The sequence below is a fragment of the Panthera tigris genome, chromosome F2, assembly GCF_018350195.1.
Source record: "Panthera tigris isolate Pti1 chromosome F2, P.tigris_Pti1_mat1.1, whole genome shotgun sequence".
Lineage (NCBI taxonomy): Eukaryota > Metazoa > Chordata > Mammalia > Carnivora > Felidae > Panthera > Panthera tigris.
The window spans coordinates 52,871,575-52,891,400 of record NC_056676.1 but is presented as its reverse complement, the minus strand read 5'-3'; the positions used below and the strand labels follow the sequence as shown (position 1 = coordinate 52,891,400).

Here is a 19,826-nt window from a genome sequence, read left to right as displayed (position 1 = left end):
TCTTTAAGACGGTTCAAAATTACCTCACAGACAAATATTTTAAAAGGTTAAGGTAGGAGCTTTCGAAGCACAGTGAATTCTATAGAGGACATCACTCATTGATCTATTATTGCAGTCCTTTGAATAAGCACCGAGTCCAAGACTCTCTATAGGTATGACCTGGAGGTAGCAATAATCTTGTCAGCATCACTAAAACTGCCTCTTAACCATCCTTAAGTATTTATTGTGCATCAGAAATTTCAGATGTACTGGATTTTTTTTTCCAGAACTCCTGTGTTATTTAACACGTGCCCTCCATTTATTACATGTGTATTTTGATTTTTTTTTATCAAGAAAAATATTTTCTGGGTAATTCTTCCTCCACTGCAATGACCAAAATTTTGCTATTTTCCCTCTAGAACTGGAACAATGATTAATGTAGCAGCAGATGTTTCTAATTTCGAATGTCTTATATTCTTTCCAGAGAAAGAAAAAATTTAAACTTAAGTAACCGCTCTTTATCACTGGATCAAGTGGTGGAAGAAAAATATCACCCTTACAAAGTACCTCTTCTTCATCTTTGCTTCTTTATTCTGCAAATTTTCTAAGTTCAGTCTTAGAGATGGCATCTACCAATAGTTCACATCATGGGTATTGCCCAATCCTTCCTCCAAAGGTCAGAGTAGACTAAACCACAAAGTTGATCTTAAATAAGAAATCTAAAATGTAAGCATCATATTCTGTATTGGACATTTGCTGATTCTGGCAGCCTTTTATCACCTTCTTTCGGTTCTAGTGCCCGGCGTGTGTTTCAGGTAACTACCCATCACCCTGTTAAGGATCTCATGTGCTTTAGAGAAGTAGCTCGATGAGTGGCACATGTGGCTTAGGCCTAATCTAATTAGCATTAGGTTGGTGCATGAGCAGTTCAGAGAGACAGTAGCATGACCTAAATAGTATAACTAGAATGAAGCCTATGACTTTAAATATTTTTAATGTTTATTTATTTTTGAGAGAGAGAGAGAGAGAGAGAGAGAGAATGAGCAGGGGAGGGTCAGAGAGAGAGGGAGACACAGAATCCGAAGCAGGTTTCAGGTTCTGAGCTGTCATCACAGAGCCCTACACGGGGCTTGAACTCACAAACCGCGAGATCATGACCTGAGCCAAAGTCGGAGGTTTAACAGACTGAGCCATCCAGGTGTCCCAAAATGAAGCCTACGGCTTTAAATCAAAGGTTGAGGAAATAGGACACATGCAGTACATTAATGAGGAAGCATGCAGCCTGAGAGCTGCTGGCACCATTTGGAATGACCAGAAAGAATCTCCTGAGGCTGGAGCTGAGATTTTTGGGGGTTGTTTATTACATAGCATTACGCCAACAAAAACCTAAGCAATACACCATAAAAGGTAATAGATCAGGTTCCAGATAACTGAGGTATATCCTCCTGACTTACCCTTATATTAGAATATTACCAGCAAAATGTAAGATAAGGTATACCAAGACAGGATACAATTTTTTTTTTGGAGAAATCTTTTAATTTAATTTTTTTTTAATTTACATCCAAATTAGTTAGCATATAGTGCAACAATGATTTCAGGAGTAGATTCCTTAATGCCCCTTACCCATTGAGCCCATACCCCTCCCACCACCCCTCCAGTAACCCTCTGTTTGTTCTCCATATTTAAGAGTCTCTTATGTTTTGTCTCCCTCCCTGTTTTATATTATTTTTCTTCCCTTCCCTTATGTTCATCTGTTTTGTCTCTTTAAGTCCTCATATGAGTGAAGTCATATGATTTTTGTCTTTCTCTGACTAATTTTGCTTAGCATAATACCCTCCAGTTCCATCCACATAGTTGCAAATGGCAAGATTTCATTCTTTTTGATTGCCAAGTAATACTCCATTGAGTGTGTGTGTGTGTGTGTGTGTGTGTGTGTGTATATATATATATATATATATATATATATATATATACCACATCTTCTTTATCCTTAGGATGATAACATTTTTAATGCCAGAAGAAACAAGTTCTTTTCCTGCTAAGGTTACTGAGCTAGGAGAATTTGAACCTGATACTAGTGGCCACCTTCCCCCCGACACAAAGAGGAGCTTGTTGCAGGATGGAGCTAATCAGAAACAAAGTGATGAAAGGCAGGTAGAGTTAGAGAAAGAGAACAAAAAGCAGAAAGGCAGAAGGAAAAGCACAAGTGCAAGAGAAAGGAACAATTGAGCAAAGAAAACAGAGAAAGAAATGAATTAGAGGAATCAGTTTTGTATAGCTAAAAATTGTAACTTTTGCACACATAGGTTACATTGATCCTATGGCTGGCATTTTTCAAATATGAAATACAGATATAGAAATTATGAGTCTACTTATTCAGCAGTTAGTCAGTGCCAAACACTGTTAAATGTTCTCATTAAAAATCTATAAGTCATTTGTAACCCTAGGAGATTGTTACAGCGAAAAAGCTTAACATGTAAAAAAAATAAAATGTGATGTGTAAAAGCCATCATATAAAGAAAGATAGTAAAGGCTTTGGGAATAGGAAAGAGAGATCAAGTCTGTAGATAAATGGTGGTGGGTAAGTATATAGAAAAATAGTTCACATAAGATGTAGCTAAAAACTAAAGGATACATTGCAATTACTTAGTAAATAAATTAGGAATGAAGCTAAGTAGAAAGCTTGCATTGGTATCAGAGACTTTAACATTCATGTATGCTATTAATACACCTCACTGATTTTCTTCAATGTTTTCTTTCTCATTAAAGCTTTAAATTTTGCTAAACATTCAAGGTTGACCTGTGTGGGTGTGTGATATTAGGAAGCTTCAGCCAGAGATTACACCACCAACTCTATGGAATGACTCAGTCAGCAGCTGAATGACTCCTGCTCCTTGTTCCTTTTCCAAATACTTCCTCATTATGTCTAAAATAGTTCATTCCCTTTTGTCACCTTGCACAAAATCAATCTAATTAGAGATTCATTTGAATAAGCAAGTTCATTTTTCTTTTTAAAAAAAAATTTTAAACATTTTTTTTGAGACAGAGAAAGAGTGGGAGAGGGGCAGAGAGAAAGGGAGACAGAGAATCTGAAGCAGGCTCCAGACTCTGAACTGTCAGCACAGAGCCCAATGTGGGATTTGAACTCATGAACTGTGAGATCATGTCCTGAGCTGAAGTCGGATGCTTAACTGACTGAGCCACCCAGGCGCCCCAACAAGTTCATTTTCCAAAATGAAAAGATAAAGGTGTTGGGGTTGAGGGGAGGGGTTATAGTCATTTATGCCTTAGTATAGTTTAAACACTTTGCTTCTGTCTAGTCAGGTCTTACAGTGTACAAGAGACAAATCCAGTGCAGGTGGCAGTGTTGTGAAATGGTCAGCACTCTGAATTTTCTTACAGTCAGAAAGATCTGGTTTGAATCTTGTCTCTACCACTTTACTAGCTTTATGAGCTTGAGAAAATTATTTAATGTTCAAGGTGTCTCAGTTGTCTCCCCGATACATGAGAGAAATGTGTTGATCTGCTATTGTTATATAATGTACACATATTGACTGGCACATCCAGAGCCTGGTTAAGCAATGAATAAATGGTAGCTATTAATACTAGGATGGAGAAAAAGAGGTACTTTTGTAGCAAAAGCAATGAAATCCTGGATGAATGTAGGAAAAAAAGGCATACTTTGTGTTTTCAGTACTTTTGCCTAAGATAGCAACATGATGAACGGTGGTACAGTTGAGGTGCAAATGTATGATCATGTGTCCAGTGTTCTTTATGATAAAAAGATCACATACAGTGAATTAATATTGCATCAATATCTGATCTCTTCCAACGATTCTTTCTGGATTTTTGTTTTAACTAACTGTAACTTTTTTCTTATGACTAGTCCTTACAGAGGTAGATAACATGGGTGCTTAAGGGAAATGAGAGTGTCTTAAACAAAGGTGAATGTTTAAAAGTTCTAGGTCACTTTGCAAAGCCATATCCTATTTTTTTTTATTCAAGTATAATTAAGTACAGTGTCATATTTGTTTCAGGTATCGGTATCCAATATGCTGATTCAATTCTATACATTGCTCAATACTCACCCCTGTAAGTGTCCTCTCAATTCCCTTCACGTATTTCACCCATTCACTCACCCACCAGTTTGTTCTCTATATTTGAGTTTGGTTTTTGTTTGTTTGTTTGTTTTGTTTTGTTTGTTTTTCTCTTTTTTTCTTTGTTCCTTTGTTTTATTTTTTCTTAAATTCCACTTATGAATGAGATTATATGGTATTCGCCTGTCTCTTAGCATTATATCCTCTAGATCTATCCATGTGGTTTCAAATGACAAGATTTCATTCTTTTATGGCTTAATAATATTCCATTGCATGTATATATACCACATCCTTTTTATCCATTCATTTATCAATGAACACTTAGATTGCTTCCATATTTTGGCAATCCAGTTTTGGCAATGCTGCAATAAACATAGGGGTGTGTATATATTTTTGATTTAGTGTTTTGTGTATTCTTTGGGTAAATTCCCAGGAGTGGAATTATTGGGTCATATTGTAGTTCCATTTTTAATTTTTTGAGGAACCTCCATACTGTTTTCCACAGTGGCTACATCAGTTTGCATTCCCACCAACAGTTCACGAAATTCCTTTTTTTCCCACATCCTTGCCAACACTTGTTATTTCTTTTGTTTTTGATTTTAGTCATTCTAACAGGTGTGAGGTGATATCTCATTGTGGTTTTTATTTGCATTTCCCTGATGATGTTGAGCATCTTTTCCTGTGTCTTTTGGTGGTCTGTATGTCTTCTTTGGGAAAATGTCTGTTCAGATCCTCTGAGTATTTTTTAATTGGATTGTTTGCCTTTTTGGTATAGAGTTGTATATGTTGTTTATGTATTTTGGCTACTAACCCTTTACTAAATATGTCATTTGTAAATATCTTCTCTCCCATTCAGTAGGTTGTCTACTTGTCTTATTAATAGTTTCCTTTGTTGTGCAAAAGCTTTTTATTTTGGTGTAATCCTAATAGTTTAATTTTGCTTTTGTTTCCTTTAGCAAAGGAGACATAGCTATAAAAATGTTTCTATAGTTCATGTCAAAATGATTGCTGTCTATGTTTTCTTCCAGGAATTTTATGGTTTCAAGTCTCACATTAATGTCTTTAATGCATTTTGAGTTTATTTTTGTGGATGGTGTAAGAAAGTGGTTTAGTTTCATTCTTTTACATGTAGCTGTCCAGTTTTCCCTACACCATTTGTAGAAGAGACTGCGTATATCTGCCTCCTTTGTCAAAGATTAATTTAGCATAAAAGTGTGGGTTTATTTCTGGGCTCTCTATTCTGTTCCATAGACAATATGTGTCTATTTCTGTGCCAGTACTATAATGTTTTGATTACTACAGCTTTGTAGTATATCTCTAACAAACATAGATGCAAAAATCCTCAACAAAATATTAACAAACGGAATCCAACAATGCATTAAAAAATATTTCACCATGATCAAGTGGGATTTATTCCAGGGATGAAAGAGTGGTTCAATATTCACAAAATAATTAATATGATACATCATACTAACAAGAGAAAGGATAAATACCATATGATCGTTGCAATAGACACAGAAAAAGCATCTGACAAAGTACAACATCCATTCATAATAAACACTTTCAACAAAGTAGGTTTATAGAGAACATACTTCAACATAATAAGAGCCATAAATGAAAACCCACGGCTAACATCAAACCAATGGTGAAAAACTGAGAGCTTTTCCTCTAAGATCAGGAACAAGAAAAGGATGTCCACTGTTATCACTTATATTCAACATAGTACTGGAAGTTTTAAGCACAGCAGTTGGAAAAGAAAAAGAAATAAAAGGCATCCAAACTGTTAAGGAAAAAGTAAAACTTTCACTCTTTGCAGATGACATGATACTATATATAAAAACTCTACAGGCTCCAACAAAATATCAGAACTATTAAGTGAATTTAGCAGATTTACAGTATACAAAATCAAAACACAGAAATCTGTTGCATTTCTATACACTAATAATGAAATAGCAGAAGGAAAAATTAAGAAAACATTCCCATTTACACCAAAAAGAATAAAATACCTAGGAATAAATTTAACCAAGGAGGCGAAAGACCTGTACTCTGAAAGTCACGAAACACTGATGAAAGAATTTGAAGATGACACACAAAAAAAGGAAAGATATTCAATGTTCATGATCGAAAGAACCAATATTGTTGAAATGTCCATACTACCCAAAGCAATCTATACATTTAATGCAATTCCTACCAAAATACCAATAGTGTTTTTCACAGAACTAGAACAAACAGTCATAAAATTTGCATGGAACACCAAGAGACCCCAAATAGTCAAAGCAATCTTGAAAAAAGAAGAACAAAACTGGAGGCATTACCAGATCCTATTTTGAAAGCACTTTATGGCTTACACTTAAAAAATTCCCCTTTTAGATACAGGTATGCTGTTTTGAAGGGATACATGCACCCCCATGTTTATAGCAGCACTATCAACAATAGCCAAAGTATGGGAAGAGTCCAAAGGTCCATCAATGAATGACTGGAAAAAGAAGATGTGGTTGGTATACATATACAATGGAGTATTACTTGGCAGTCAAAAAGAATGAAATCTTGCCATTTGCAACTACATGGATGGAACTAGAGGATATTATGCTAAGCAAAATCAGTGTCAGAGAAAGACAAATATCATATGACTTCACTCATATGAGGACCTTAAGATACAAAACAGATGAACATAAGGGAAGGGAAGAAAAATAATATAAAAACAGGGAGGGGACAAAACATAAGAGACTCTTAAATATGGAGAGCAAACAGAGGATTACTGGAGGGGTTGAGGGAGGGGGGATGGGATAAATGAGTAAGGGGCATTGAGGAATCTACTCCTGAAATCATTGTTGCACTATATGCTAACTAACTTGGATATAAATTAAAAAAATAAATAAATAAAAATTCCCCTTTTAAAATACAAGCATATTGAGTACAAACTGAGCCAGAGGTGTTTTTTGTTTAGGTTGTTCGTTTGTTTGTTTGTTTGTTTGTTTTTGCTTGTTATCAACATGTTAACATTCCCCAGCTGTCCATTTCAGAAGGATGATGGGGCCTATCCATGTTGTAAGTGTGTTTGACTCTTCCACAGGCAGCCCACTGTGCTAAGAGACAAAATAGGGATGTTCTCCAGATTCCTTCACACTGGTTAGACCAAACTCAAACCCACACTCTTGAAGAGTGATAGAGTTAAATTGCATTTTGATTTGGGTTTTCCCCCCAAAATCTGGCTAATGTAGTTAATTGACAGAAACAACTATATTTTCTAATCAGATATATAACTACAAACCTCAAGGCAATCTTTCTCTTGCCAGTAGCAAAGTAATTACCATATTAACAGCATTCACTCAATATCACCACTGAGGATTTCTCCCATAAAGCCTGCTGGAGAAAAGTGCCAGGCCACAAGGCAGTTTAATACAACCACTTCTGCCTTCACTCTGACTTTGTATAAGTGTCAATGCCCACGCTATCTGGTCTATTCCACCTATGAAAGGCATGGGTTTGTTTATTTCTGCTTTTCAGTTTCAGTGTATAGTAGTATACCATGGTGCAATTGTTTATGGGACTAGTGACTCCACAGTTTTAAAGCTTATACTTCTCTTTTGAATACAAAATATTCAAATATTATTTTGTGCATCTGACAGCGTTGGCCTCTGCCCTGACACCATATGGAATTATTTTTGGCTTCCCAGGCTCCATCTTGCCCTCAGACGTTGCTTATACTGAGCTCCTGGGAACCCAGTCCACTGTTCCTCAACTCTTTTCATGAGTCTAACCCCTCCCTGTTCACCATCCAGGTACCAGTTCAGTTAAGCCTTCCCTAATATCTCAATTCTGAGTTAAATGGCATGCAGATGTGTACCCTCCTCACGTTACATTTCAACTGCTTCTTTACTTAGTGGAATTCCCCAATAGACTGAGTTTTCTGAAATCAGAGACACTGTTTTGTTTATAAGAATGCCTTTGGCAGCTGGAAGGAATACTGCTGCTTTTCAGTAAATATTTGTTGTAGCACATTTCATTTTTTTTTATCATAGTTATGCATTTCTTTCTGTGCTATGGTAAGCATTTGCTCCCTTCACCAGTTAACTTTGGTTAACTCTGATGGCTGTGTGGTTTGCTTTAACAAATGGGATGTGAGCATATATGACATACAGCATATCTTGGCAGAAGCTTTAGAAGCACTAGCATGGTTTGACACTCCTCCTCTTCTTTCTGCCTTCCACAGTCAGAAAACCATCTTTCAAATAGTGGCTACTCCAAAATTCAACCAGGTAAATATGAAGATCTCATTGGCTTTGTTAAGGATTTCATGAATTAGACAGCATCCCATGTAGAATGTAGAGGGGAGTTGTACAAAATGGAAGGTGTTTATAGGAAGGAGAATAAGGCAATGAAATTATTAGCAAAAGAAAAGGAGTGTTTCAGGCAAGGTCAGGAGCAGAAGGTCTTATCGTGCAGATTATCTCATTTTCCTTTGGAGGATGGAGAGGAACCACGTGGCCATTTACTTCATTGGGGCTGATCAGAAAATTCCAAACTGACAGGTTAAAACTACATCTCCGGGGGAGATTGAAACTGCAATTAGAATAAGGATTAAACCCCCGTTTGGAGACTCAGCCTAAATGATACCATTTTGGATCTGTGGCTTTCTTTTTAATAGCTCAGAGTTTATTCAAAGAGAGAAGATGTGCCTTTCATGAAGATGGTGCAGAAGGTAAAGAAGGAAGCCCCTGCCCCTCCCAAAGCCAAAGCCAAAGCAAAGGCTTTGAAGGCCAAGAAAGCAGTGCTGAGAGGCATCCACAGTCATAAAAAAAAAAAAAAAAGATAATCTGCACATCATCTACATTCTGACAGCCCAAGACACTGCATCTCCAAAGGCGACCCAAATATCCTCAAAAGAGTGCCCCCAGGAGAAACAAGTTTGACCACTATGCCATCATCAAGTTTCCCCTGACTACTGAGTCAGCCATGGAAAAAATGGAAGACAGCAACACTCCTGTGTTCATTTTGGATGTCAAGGCCAACAAACACCAGATCAAATAGGCTGTGAAGATATATGACATTGATGTGGCCAAGGTCAACACTCTGATCAGGTCAGATGTAGAAAAGAAAGCATATGTTTGACTGGTTCCTGACTGTGATGCTTTGGATGTTGCCAACAAAATTGGGATCATCTAAACTGAGTCCAGTTGGCTACATTTGAATATAAATTGTTTCATCATTAAACAACAACAACAATAAAACAACAAAGAGAGAAGATGCATAAAACAAGCTGAGCCCAAAAGAGTCCAGTAGAGCCCAGTAATGTGTGTGACAAATGACAGTTATAAATTGCTGAGATTTAGAGATTGCTTGTCACTACAATAAAAGTTGATTAGCAAAGAAATTGATACCTAGAAGCAAGGGCACTATGGTAACAACAATAAAATAAAATATGTAGTATTTGTACCATGCCTGCTATGGGAGCCCTAATGTTAAAGGAGGCTGGAAAAATAACCTATACTATGCACAGGTGAAAATTTTGGTAAAACCATCACCTTAGATAACTTGAAAGGTAGAAAATATACCTATAAATTTGTGACTTTGGCAAAGACTTTTCAAGACAAAATTTTGTTGGCGCAAAATTGCTTACCAGTCATTATAAGCAAGAGATGAGCTGAGAAAATAATTGACCTTTTTGCAAGTAAGAATGGAAGAGAAAAGGAGCATCCAGAAATCCAGAGACAGAGTTGAAAGGTACAACTGTTTCTCTTCTCCAGCCAGTAAACTATTTGCAAATTAAGACAAAACCTCAGTGCAAAGACCAAGTCAAGGACCTGAAAAGTTGTTTTTTAGTTGTGTATGCATGTTCTTACATGGAATAATTTGAATTATTTTTAGTGAATTGAAAGCATATTAGAAATTTAGCAACTTGAGCAAATTTTTGATATGAAAATACAATAGTAATATGTAGGCAATTTTAAGGATGGTTTCAAAGAAACTTTAAAGTGGATAAATGGAAGAAAAGCAATTTGTATTATCTATTCTCTTTTAGAAGTACATTATAAAGATTAGAAGATATGAGCAGTCATGCAAAATTAATATTACAACGTGTCTATACAATTTTTTTGTCATCCTTCATAATATGAAGAGCCACTATTTTTATTCTATTAAGTAAAAGTACACCCAATTAAAACTACTACTACTACTACTCCTAGTCAAACTTGAGTGCCAAGACCAAATCAAGACTGTTGTCACCGTGCTATTTGTTAAGACCTCTGATTCTTTTAAAGTGATCCCCATTAAGTCATTTCACTTATACAAAATGGCTCAGGATAAAGAGACCATAGATTTGGCCCAATGGAAGTCTAAAGAGTTCAAATTATCTGTAATTAAGCCTAAAGGAATATTTTCTAATTTTGGATCTTGCTATTGGCAAGAGGCATTAATAGTAAACAAAGATATAAAAGAAACCAACAGGGGTGCCTGGGCGGCTCAGTCAAATTAAGCTCTTGATTTCAGCTCAGGTGATCTCACAGTCATGAAATCAAGCTCACATGGGGCTCTGTGCTGGCCATAGAGCCTGCTGACATTCTCCCTCTCCCTTTGCCCCTCTTCTGCTAGCTCTCTCTCTCTCAAAAATATAAAGAAAGAAAAAGTAAAAAAAAAAAAGAAACAAACAATATTTTTTAAAGAGTTGTAGTGCCCAAATTGCCACCAGCCTGAATTAAAAGGAGTTGTGATTGTTTGAACAATAGAACTATTCTCAAGCCCTCAACTTTCTATTGACAGGTTGAGGAAGCTGTTCACTAGTCAAGGGGGCAATTTTTCCTGAAGAGGATACTGGAAAAGGAAGGACCTCCTAGAACATGAAGTCAAGAGTCACGAAGGACAATAGACTATGAACCTACCTCCAGGAAACAAAATTGATTAAGTTTTCTACACTAACTCAGCTTAGTAGACCTTATGATAGTTCCTCATTGGGATTTCAGAATTGCTATGAATCAGTGATTGCTGGTTCTACCCTTTTCCCCTCATAAATAAGAGTATTTATATGGGTTCCACATTTTATGATGCATGTGTGGGGTGCAAATAGCAAACTTTTTAGTTTATAGGACTTTGGCTCAAGAGAAGCTATATTTGAGCATGATATACATTTTAAGAGCTCGGGTTTCAAACTGGATGTTTTGATTGGATAAGACCTTAGAGTATTGTTAGAATGGGGTGACTATCTTTGTTTTGAGGAAGGGAGTGAACATTTGTGAACAATGGCAGGCTGTATCAGATTGCATTATTTCACAGATATTCATTCCTCCATACCCTTGCCATGCTTTGTGAACAGTCTACTTTCCTGCCCACTGACTTTAGCCTAGATCATATTACTTTCTTTGGCTAAAAGATATCTCAGTAGAAGTTTTAAATGTGCTTGCATATTTTGTATGGCTTGGTACCCAGTCTCCTGATTTTTTCCTTCCAAAATGAGAGTAGCATGTCCCAGGTACAGGCTTACTCTTTCAGTCTGACCTCTGGAATGAGAATATATGTTTCATGGAGACCAGGAGTTTTGAGAAAAAAGAACTATTGACCGAGAATCCCATACCCTTGAAAATATCCTTCAGAAATGAAGGGGAAATCAAGGGGCACCTGAGTGGTTTAGTTGGTTAAGTGTCCAAATTCAGCTCAGGTCACGATCCCACGGTTTATGAGTTCAAGCCTCAGGTCAGGCTCTGTGCTGAGAGCTCAGAGCCTGGAGCCTGCTTTGGATTCGGTGTCTCCCTCTCTTTTTGCCCCTCCCCCATTCACACTCTCTCTGTGTCAAGAAAATAAACATTTAAAAAAATTTTTAAAAATCTTCATACGTGTGAAATAAGTCATAAACTCATGGTAACGTGATTTTTTACTAAAAACATTGATTCAGGAAATCAATTCTTTGGACACATAGAGGCTGGGTTAAATAAGGAAGCTTAGTCCTTGTTGGGTAGAGGCCCTCACTTCATCTGTTCACAGTGCACGGGCTCAGCACTTGCCCACACAAAGCCTCTGTCTGGAACTCACCTGCATGTACTCGGCCCTTGGCCCTTGTCTACAGCATGACGAGGTGACTGGCACAGAGGAAAAGATCAATGCTCTCATGAAATCAGCTGGTATAAATGTGTAATCTTTCTGGAGGGCCGTGTTTGCTAAGGCCCTGGTGAATGTCAACATTGGGAGCCTCCTCTGCAAGGAAAGGCCTGGTGGACCCACTACAGCACAGCAGCTGGTGCTGGACCAGCTGTCCCAGGTCCTGCCCCCTCTACCACTGTTGTCCCTGCTGTGAAGAAGGAGGTAGAAGCAAAGAATGAAGAATCCGGGGAATCTGATGGTGACACGGGTTTTGGTCTTTCTGACTAAACCTCTTCTGAACCTGTTCAGTATAAAGCTGAACTCTTAAAAAAAAAAAAAAAAAAAAAAAAAAAAAAAAAAAAAAAAAAAAAAAAAAAAAAGGTCTGCAGGGGCTCTTTACAATTTCATAGGGGAGTTAGACTTAAAAAGTGTTTGATCTTGGGGCGCCTGGGTGGCTCAGTCCGTTGAGCGGCGGAATTCGGCTCAGGTCATGATCTCGCCGTCCGTGAGTTCAATCCCCATGTCGGGCTCTGTGCTTACAGCTCAGAGCCTGGAGCCTGTTTCAGATTCTGTGTCTCCCTCTCTCTGACCCTCCCCCGTTCATGCTCTGTCTCTCTCTGTCTCAAAAATAAATAAATGCTAAAAAAAAAAAAAATTAATTAAAAAAATAAAAATTAAAAAAAAAGTGTTTGATCTTACCAGTGGGCGAGATTCGTTTAGGTGAGTTCTCAGAGCAACAACAAAGGTGCACGTGTGGGAAGCAGTCAAGGGAGTACAGCAGTATCTTAAGGAGACTGCATTACTAAGAGGCTCTGTACTATAGGAAATACAAGTTACAAGCCATATTTTTACTTGAAAGCCTCTACATGCTTCACAGACATTAATGTTGCAAATGAAGACTATGACGGCACAAGTAAGATGAACGTAGGCAGGTCTGTCAGTATCACAAGGGCCTCTAGCTTGTTTGGCATCTTTTGCCAGCTCGTTGGGTATTACAACCAAGACAGAAGAATTGCTAAGACATAAAGACTTATGCTGACTTGAAAAGTATAAGTAAGTTCTGGTTGAGAAGTACCCATCTGTGAGATCCCCACTGTATTAATGAAAATAACAAAACAGCATTCATGAATATACATCATTCATGTCTTCCGTGAGCTGTTCCCACATGGAATTGGAGAAAGTCTTTGTTGTACTTGAATAGGTAATGAGGGCATACCTGCTAGTATTTGGTTTTGTAGAGAGCATAGTCAAGAGATTCCCTATGCCAGTTGATTTCAACTTTTTTGATTATAGTCTGCACTAAGAAATACATCTTAGACTGTAATCTATACACACATTGGTAACTATGTCTCTATTGATATGTTAAGTATACAAATTGTTACAAAACAATCCATAAATTGTGTTTATCTGGCTAAGAGTAGATTGTGTTTACTGTTTACTGTAACTGTGGTGTCAGAAGCTATAATTTTACTTATTGTCATTGCTTTTGTCTCCCCCTTAGTCTTTGATTTTCATAGAGACTCTGTAAATAGCATCTGAGGCTTATAGTTCTTTTAGCTTCAATCCCCTGATATTATACAGGAGCCCTACTGACGTGGTTCAAGGTGTAGGGTGAGGGAAAGTATTCTGTAGGCCTGTGAGTAGGTCTCAGTCTTTAAATGACCCTAAGCTGGGTATTTCCCTTCCCTCAGGCCAGTTAGGCTTTCCTAAAACCCCAGTTGATTACACTCTGGTAAAATAGTTTCCCTTGAGGGTAGACCTTCCTAAAAACATATTTTAAGATGGTTACTTTAACCCATCCCCTGCCAGAAGCACTAGCAGATTTGTCTCCCATCTTCACAGTGAGAACATGATAGGAGCCCTGGAGGTAAAAATACAAGTGGGAGAGGCCCATTAAAACTGAGCCCCGCTGGGGACTCTCTGAGGGGAGAAAAGATGAGAAAAAAAAAAAAAAAAAAGACCAAAAGCAACAAATATTAGAAAGGACCAGAGAACACCACCGGAAACTCCAACTCTACAAGAAACATAATGGCAATAAACTCATATCTTTCAGTACTCACTCTAAACGTCAATGGACTAAATGCTCCAATCAAAAGACAGGGTAACAAAATGGATAAGAAAACAAGATCCATCTATATGCTGTTGCAAGAAACCCACTTTAGACCTAAAAACACCTTCAGATTGAAAGTAAGGGGATGTTGACCATCATGCTAATGGTCAACAAAAGAAAGCTGGAGTAGCCATACTTAGATAATCTAGACTTTAAAATAAAGACTGTAATAAGAGATGAAAAGGGCATTATACCATAATTAAGGGGTCTATCCACCAAGAAGACCTAACAATTATTAAACATTTATGCTCCAAATGTGATAGCACCCAAATATATGAATCAATTAATCACAAACATAAACAAAGTCATTGCTAATAATACCATAATAGTAAGTGACTTCAACACCTCATTTACAACAATGGACAGATCATATAAACAGAAAATCAATAAGGAAACAAGACTTTGAATGACACATTGGACCAGAAGGACATAACAGATATATTCAGAACATTTCATGCTAAAGCAGTGGAATATACATTCTTCTCCAGTGCACATGGAATGTTCTCCAGAATAGATCACATACTGGGGCAAAAATCAGCCTTCAACAAGTACAAAAAGATTGAGATTGTACCGTGCATATTTTCAGACCACAACACCATGAAACTCGAAATCAACCACAGGAAAAAATTTGGAAAGGTAACAAATACTTGAAGACTAAAGAACATTGTACATAAGAATGAATGGGCTGACTAAGAAGTTAAAGAAGAAATTAAAAAGTACATGGAAACCAATGAAAATGATAACACCACAACCCAAAACCTCTGGGATGCAGCAAAGGCGGTCATAAGAGGAAAGTATATAGCAATCCAGGCCTTCCTAAAGAAGGAAGAATGATCTCAGATACACAACCTAACTTTACACCTTAAAGAGCTTGGAAAAGAACAGCAAATAAAACCCCAAACCTTCCCCCAGAAGATGGGAAATAATAAAGATTAGAGCAGAAATCAATGCTATTGAAACCAAAAAAGACAAAAACAAAAACAAAAACACCCCCCCAAAAAAAACAGTAGAACAGATCAGTGAAACCAGAAGCTTGTTCTTTCAAATAATTAACAAAATTGATAAACCCTTAGCCAGTTTGATCAAAAGAAAAGGAAAGGACCTAAATAAATAAAATCAAGAATGAAAAAGGAGAGATCAACCAACACACCAGAAATACAAACAATAATAAGACAATAGTATGAACAATTTTGTGCCAATAAAATGGGCAATCTGGAAGAAATCGACAAATTCCTAGAAACATATAAACTACCAAAACTGAAACAGGAAGAAATAGAAAATTTGAACAGACCCAAAACCAGTAAGGGAATTGAATTAGTAATCAAAAATCTGCCAAAAAACAAGAGTCCAGGGCCAGATGGCTTTCCAGGGGAATTCTACCAAACATTTAAGGAAGAGTTAACACCTATTCTCTTGAAACTGTTCCAAAAATAGAAATGGAAAGAAAACTTCCAAAATCTTTCTATGAAGCCAGCATTACCTTGATTCCAAAACCAGAGACCACACTAAAAAGGAGAACTATAGACCAATTTCCCTGATGAACATGGATGCAAAAATCCTCAACAAGATTTTAGCCAACTGGATCCAACAATACATTAAATACCCCTAGAGATAGAAGGATCATACCTCGATATCATAAAAGCCATATATGAAAGACCCAATGCTAATATCATCCTCAATGAGGGAAAACTGAGAGCTTTCCCCAGAAGGTCAGGAACAAGACAGGGATGTCCACTCTTGCCACTGTTATTCAACATAGTATTGGAAGTCTTAGCCTCAGCAGTCAGACAACACAAAGAAATAAAAGGCATCCAAATCGGCCAAGAGGTCATCAAACTTTCACTCTTTGCAGATGACATGACACTCTATATGGAAAACCCAAAAGATTCCACCAAAAAACTGCTAGAACTGATTCATGAATTCAGCAAAGTTGCAGGATATAAAATCAATGCACAGAAATCGGTTGCATTCCTATACACCAATAATGAAGCAACAGAAAGAGAAATCAAGGAATCGATCCCATTTACAATTGCACCAAAACCATAAAATACCTAGGAATAAATCTAACCAAAGAGGTGAAAAATCTATACACTGCAAACTATAGAAAGCTTATGAAAGAAATTGAAGAAGACATAAAAAAAATGGAAAAATATTCCATGTTCCTGGATTGGAAGAAAAATATTGTTAAAATGTCAATATTACCCAAAGCAATCTACATTTTTGATACAATACCTATCAAAATAACACCAGCATTCTTCAGAGAGCTAGAACAAACAATCCTAAAATTTGTATGGAACCAGAAAAGACTCCAAATAGCCAAAGCAATCTTGAAAAAGCAGGAGATATCACAATCCCAGACTTCAAGCTGTATTACAAAGCTGTAATCATCAAGACAGTATGGTACTAGCATAAGAACAGATACTCAGATCGATGGAACAGAATAGAGAACCCAGAAATGGACCCACAAACATATGGCCAACTAATCTTTCACAAAGCAGGAAAGAATATCCAATGGAATAACGGCAGTCTTTTCAGCAAGTAGTGCTGGGAAAACTGGGCAGCGACATGCAGAAAAATGAACCTGGACCACTTTCTTACACCATACACAAAAATAAACTCAAAATGGATAAAGGACCTAAATGTAAGGCAGGAAGCCATCAAAATCCTTAAGGAAAAAGCAAGCAAAAACCTCTTTGATCTTGGCCACAACAACTTCTTACTCAACACATCTCCGGAGACAAGGGAAACAAAAGCAAAAATGAACTATTGTGACCTCCTCAAAATAAAAACCTTCTGCACAGTGAAGGAAACAATCTGCAAAACTAAAAGACAACTGACAGAAAGGGAGAAGATATTTGCAAATGACATATCAGTTAAAGGGTTAGTATCCAAAATCTGTAAAGAACTTGTCAAACTTAACACCCCAAAAACAAATAATCCACTGGAGAAATGGGCAAAAGACACGAATAGACACTTCTCCAAAGAAGACATCCAGATGGCCAACCGACACATGAAAAAATGCTCAACATCACTCATCATCAGGGACAGACAAATCAAAACCACACTGAGATACCACCTTACACCTGTCAGAATCGCTAACATTAACAACTCAGGCAACAACAGATGTTGGCAAGGATGCAGAGAAAGAGGATCTCTTTTGCACTATTGGTGAGAATGCAAACTGGTGCAACCACTCTGGAAAACAGTATGGAGGTTCCTCAAAAAATTAAAAATAGAACTACCTTACAACCCAGCAGTTGCACTACTAGGCATTTATCCAAGGGATACAGGTATGCTGTTTTGAAGGGGCACATGCACCCCAATGTTTATAGCAGCACTATCAACAATAGCCAAAGTATGGAAAGAGCCCAAATGTCCATTGGTGGATGAATGGATAAAGAAGATGTGGTATATGTATACAATGTCGTATTACTCTACAATCAAAAAGAATGAAATCTTGCCATTTGCAACTACGTGGATGGAACTAGAGGATATTATGCTAAGCGAAATTAGTCAGAGAAAGACAAATATCATGACTTCACTCATATGAGGACTTTAAGATATAAAACAGAAGAACATAAGAGAAGGGAAGCAAAAAATAATATAAAAACAGGGAGAGGGACAAAAACATGAGACTCTTAAATATAGAGAACAAACAGAAGGTTACTGGAGAGGTTGTGGGAGGGAGGATGGGCTAAATGGGTAAGTGGCATTAAGGAATCTACTCCTGAAATCATTGTTACACTATATGCTAACTAACTTGGATGTAAATTAAAAAAATAAATTAAATAAAAATTAAAAAAAAAAAAAAACACCTGGGCTCCCTTGGAGGTTTTAACTCTTAAGCTAGTCTGCATTGAGACACTTAGTAATTCATCAGTTACATTTCAAAGTGTTCCTATAGATACCACTTCTGTTGCTGACTACTCCTGGGCTTCTATTCCTGGTAAACTGCAAATCTCTGTAGCTTCCTATGAGTCTCTATTTTGGGGGGCAGCATTTTGTCCATTGACCTCAGTCCTCTGATGTCTCTAAAAATTCATGACCTCAGTTGCAGCTTTTTTCTTGTGAAGTTAGGAGTGACAACTTCCAAGCACTTTCAATACTTTATTATGTGCAATTTGATTCTTTTTAAAAAATTCCTCATTACAACCCACCAAACTGGGTTACTTTGGTGATTATATGGGTATTAAAAGGAAACGCAATTGGATTATTCTATAACCTGAAAGTGAGGAGCCTATGACTCCAGAAGCAATAAAAATGATGAATTTGATTAGATAAAAAATAAAAATGTAAATATAAACCCAGCTAAATAAAAAAACCAAATGACTGGCTTGGAAAAAGTATATGTTATACACAAATGGTACTTCTCTCTATATGAAAGCTTCTAAAACTAAAGAAAAAAGACAACACTGTAGAAAAATAGGCTAGAAATACAAACAGAATTCTTAGGAAAAGGAAATGCAAATGGCTGTTAAACATAAAAGTTTCCAACTACATTCATAAAAATAGAAGTGCAATTTAAAACTTCACTGAGTTATTCTTTCTTTTTTAATTTTTTTAATGTTTATTTATTTAGTTTTTAGAGAGAGAGAGAAAATGCAAGTGGGGGAGCGGCAGAGAGAGAGAGAGAGAGAGAGAGAGAGAATCCCAAGCAGGCTCCACACTGTCAGCACAAAGCTGAATGCACTGCTAAACTCACCAACCGTGATATCATGACCTGAGCTGAAATCAGAGTAAGATGCTTAACCAACTGAGCCACCCAGGTGCCTTATCAAATGGGAAAAATCCAAAAGTTTGCAAAGTACTCTGTTAACAAGGCTGTGAAGAAATAGGTACCTTAATACACTGTTACGGAAATACAAAATGTTGTACCTCCTATAGAGAAGGGGATTTTTCAATATATAGCAAAATTACATGAGTACTTACCTTTTCAATTTAGCACTTCCACTTCTAGAATCTACAAAGATACATTGGAAAAAAATACAAAAAGACAGGTTCACAAGGAACTCATTGAAATACTATTTGTAATAACAAAGACTGTAAACAACCCAAATGTTTATTAATGGAGAATGGGTTAGCTAAAACCATGCTGCATCAATACAGTTGAATACTTCGCAGCTGTAGAAAGGAATGGGTAATATCTGTAAATATTACTATGCTATTATTGCAAAAAGATTTTTTAAGTTTAAAAAGGAGTGTTTATTCTATGCTATCATTTCTCTATGAAAATGGGAAGTAATATTTCCTTATATTAAAAATAAGGTAAGGGGCACCTGGTGGTTTGGTCATTTGACTGTCTGACTCTTGATCTCAGCTGACGTCATGATCCCAAGGTCATGGGATCAAGCCATATGTCAGGCTCTGCACTGAGTATGAAGCCTGCCTAAGATTCTCTTTCTCCCTCTGCCCCTCTACCCAGCTCCCATGGTCATTCACTTTCTCTCTCTCAAAGAAATAATAAATAAATAAATAAATAAATAAATAAATAAATAAACAAACAAACCAAATGCTGGCGAAGACATGGAACAACAGAAACTCTTATTCATTGCTAGTGGGAATGTAAAATA

The 19,826-nt window shown here is 36.9% G+C and overlaps 1 protein-coding gene and 2 pseudogenes across 1 annotated transcript in view; all 3 read left to right on the top strand.

Annotated features, from left to right (window-relative positions):
- EIF3E (eukaryotic translation initiation factor 3 subunit E) overlaps positions 1-19,826 on the top strand; it is a 246,618-nt gene that overhangs the window by 103,643 nt on the left and 123,149 nt on the right. The gene's annotated exons all lie outside the window — the stretch shown is intronic.
- On the top strand, positions 8,761-9,504 carry LOC102960684 (annotated as a pseudogene).
- LOC122234898 lies at positions 11,998-12,469 on the top strand (annotated as a pseudogene).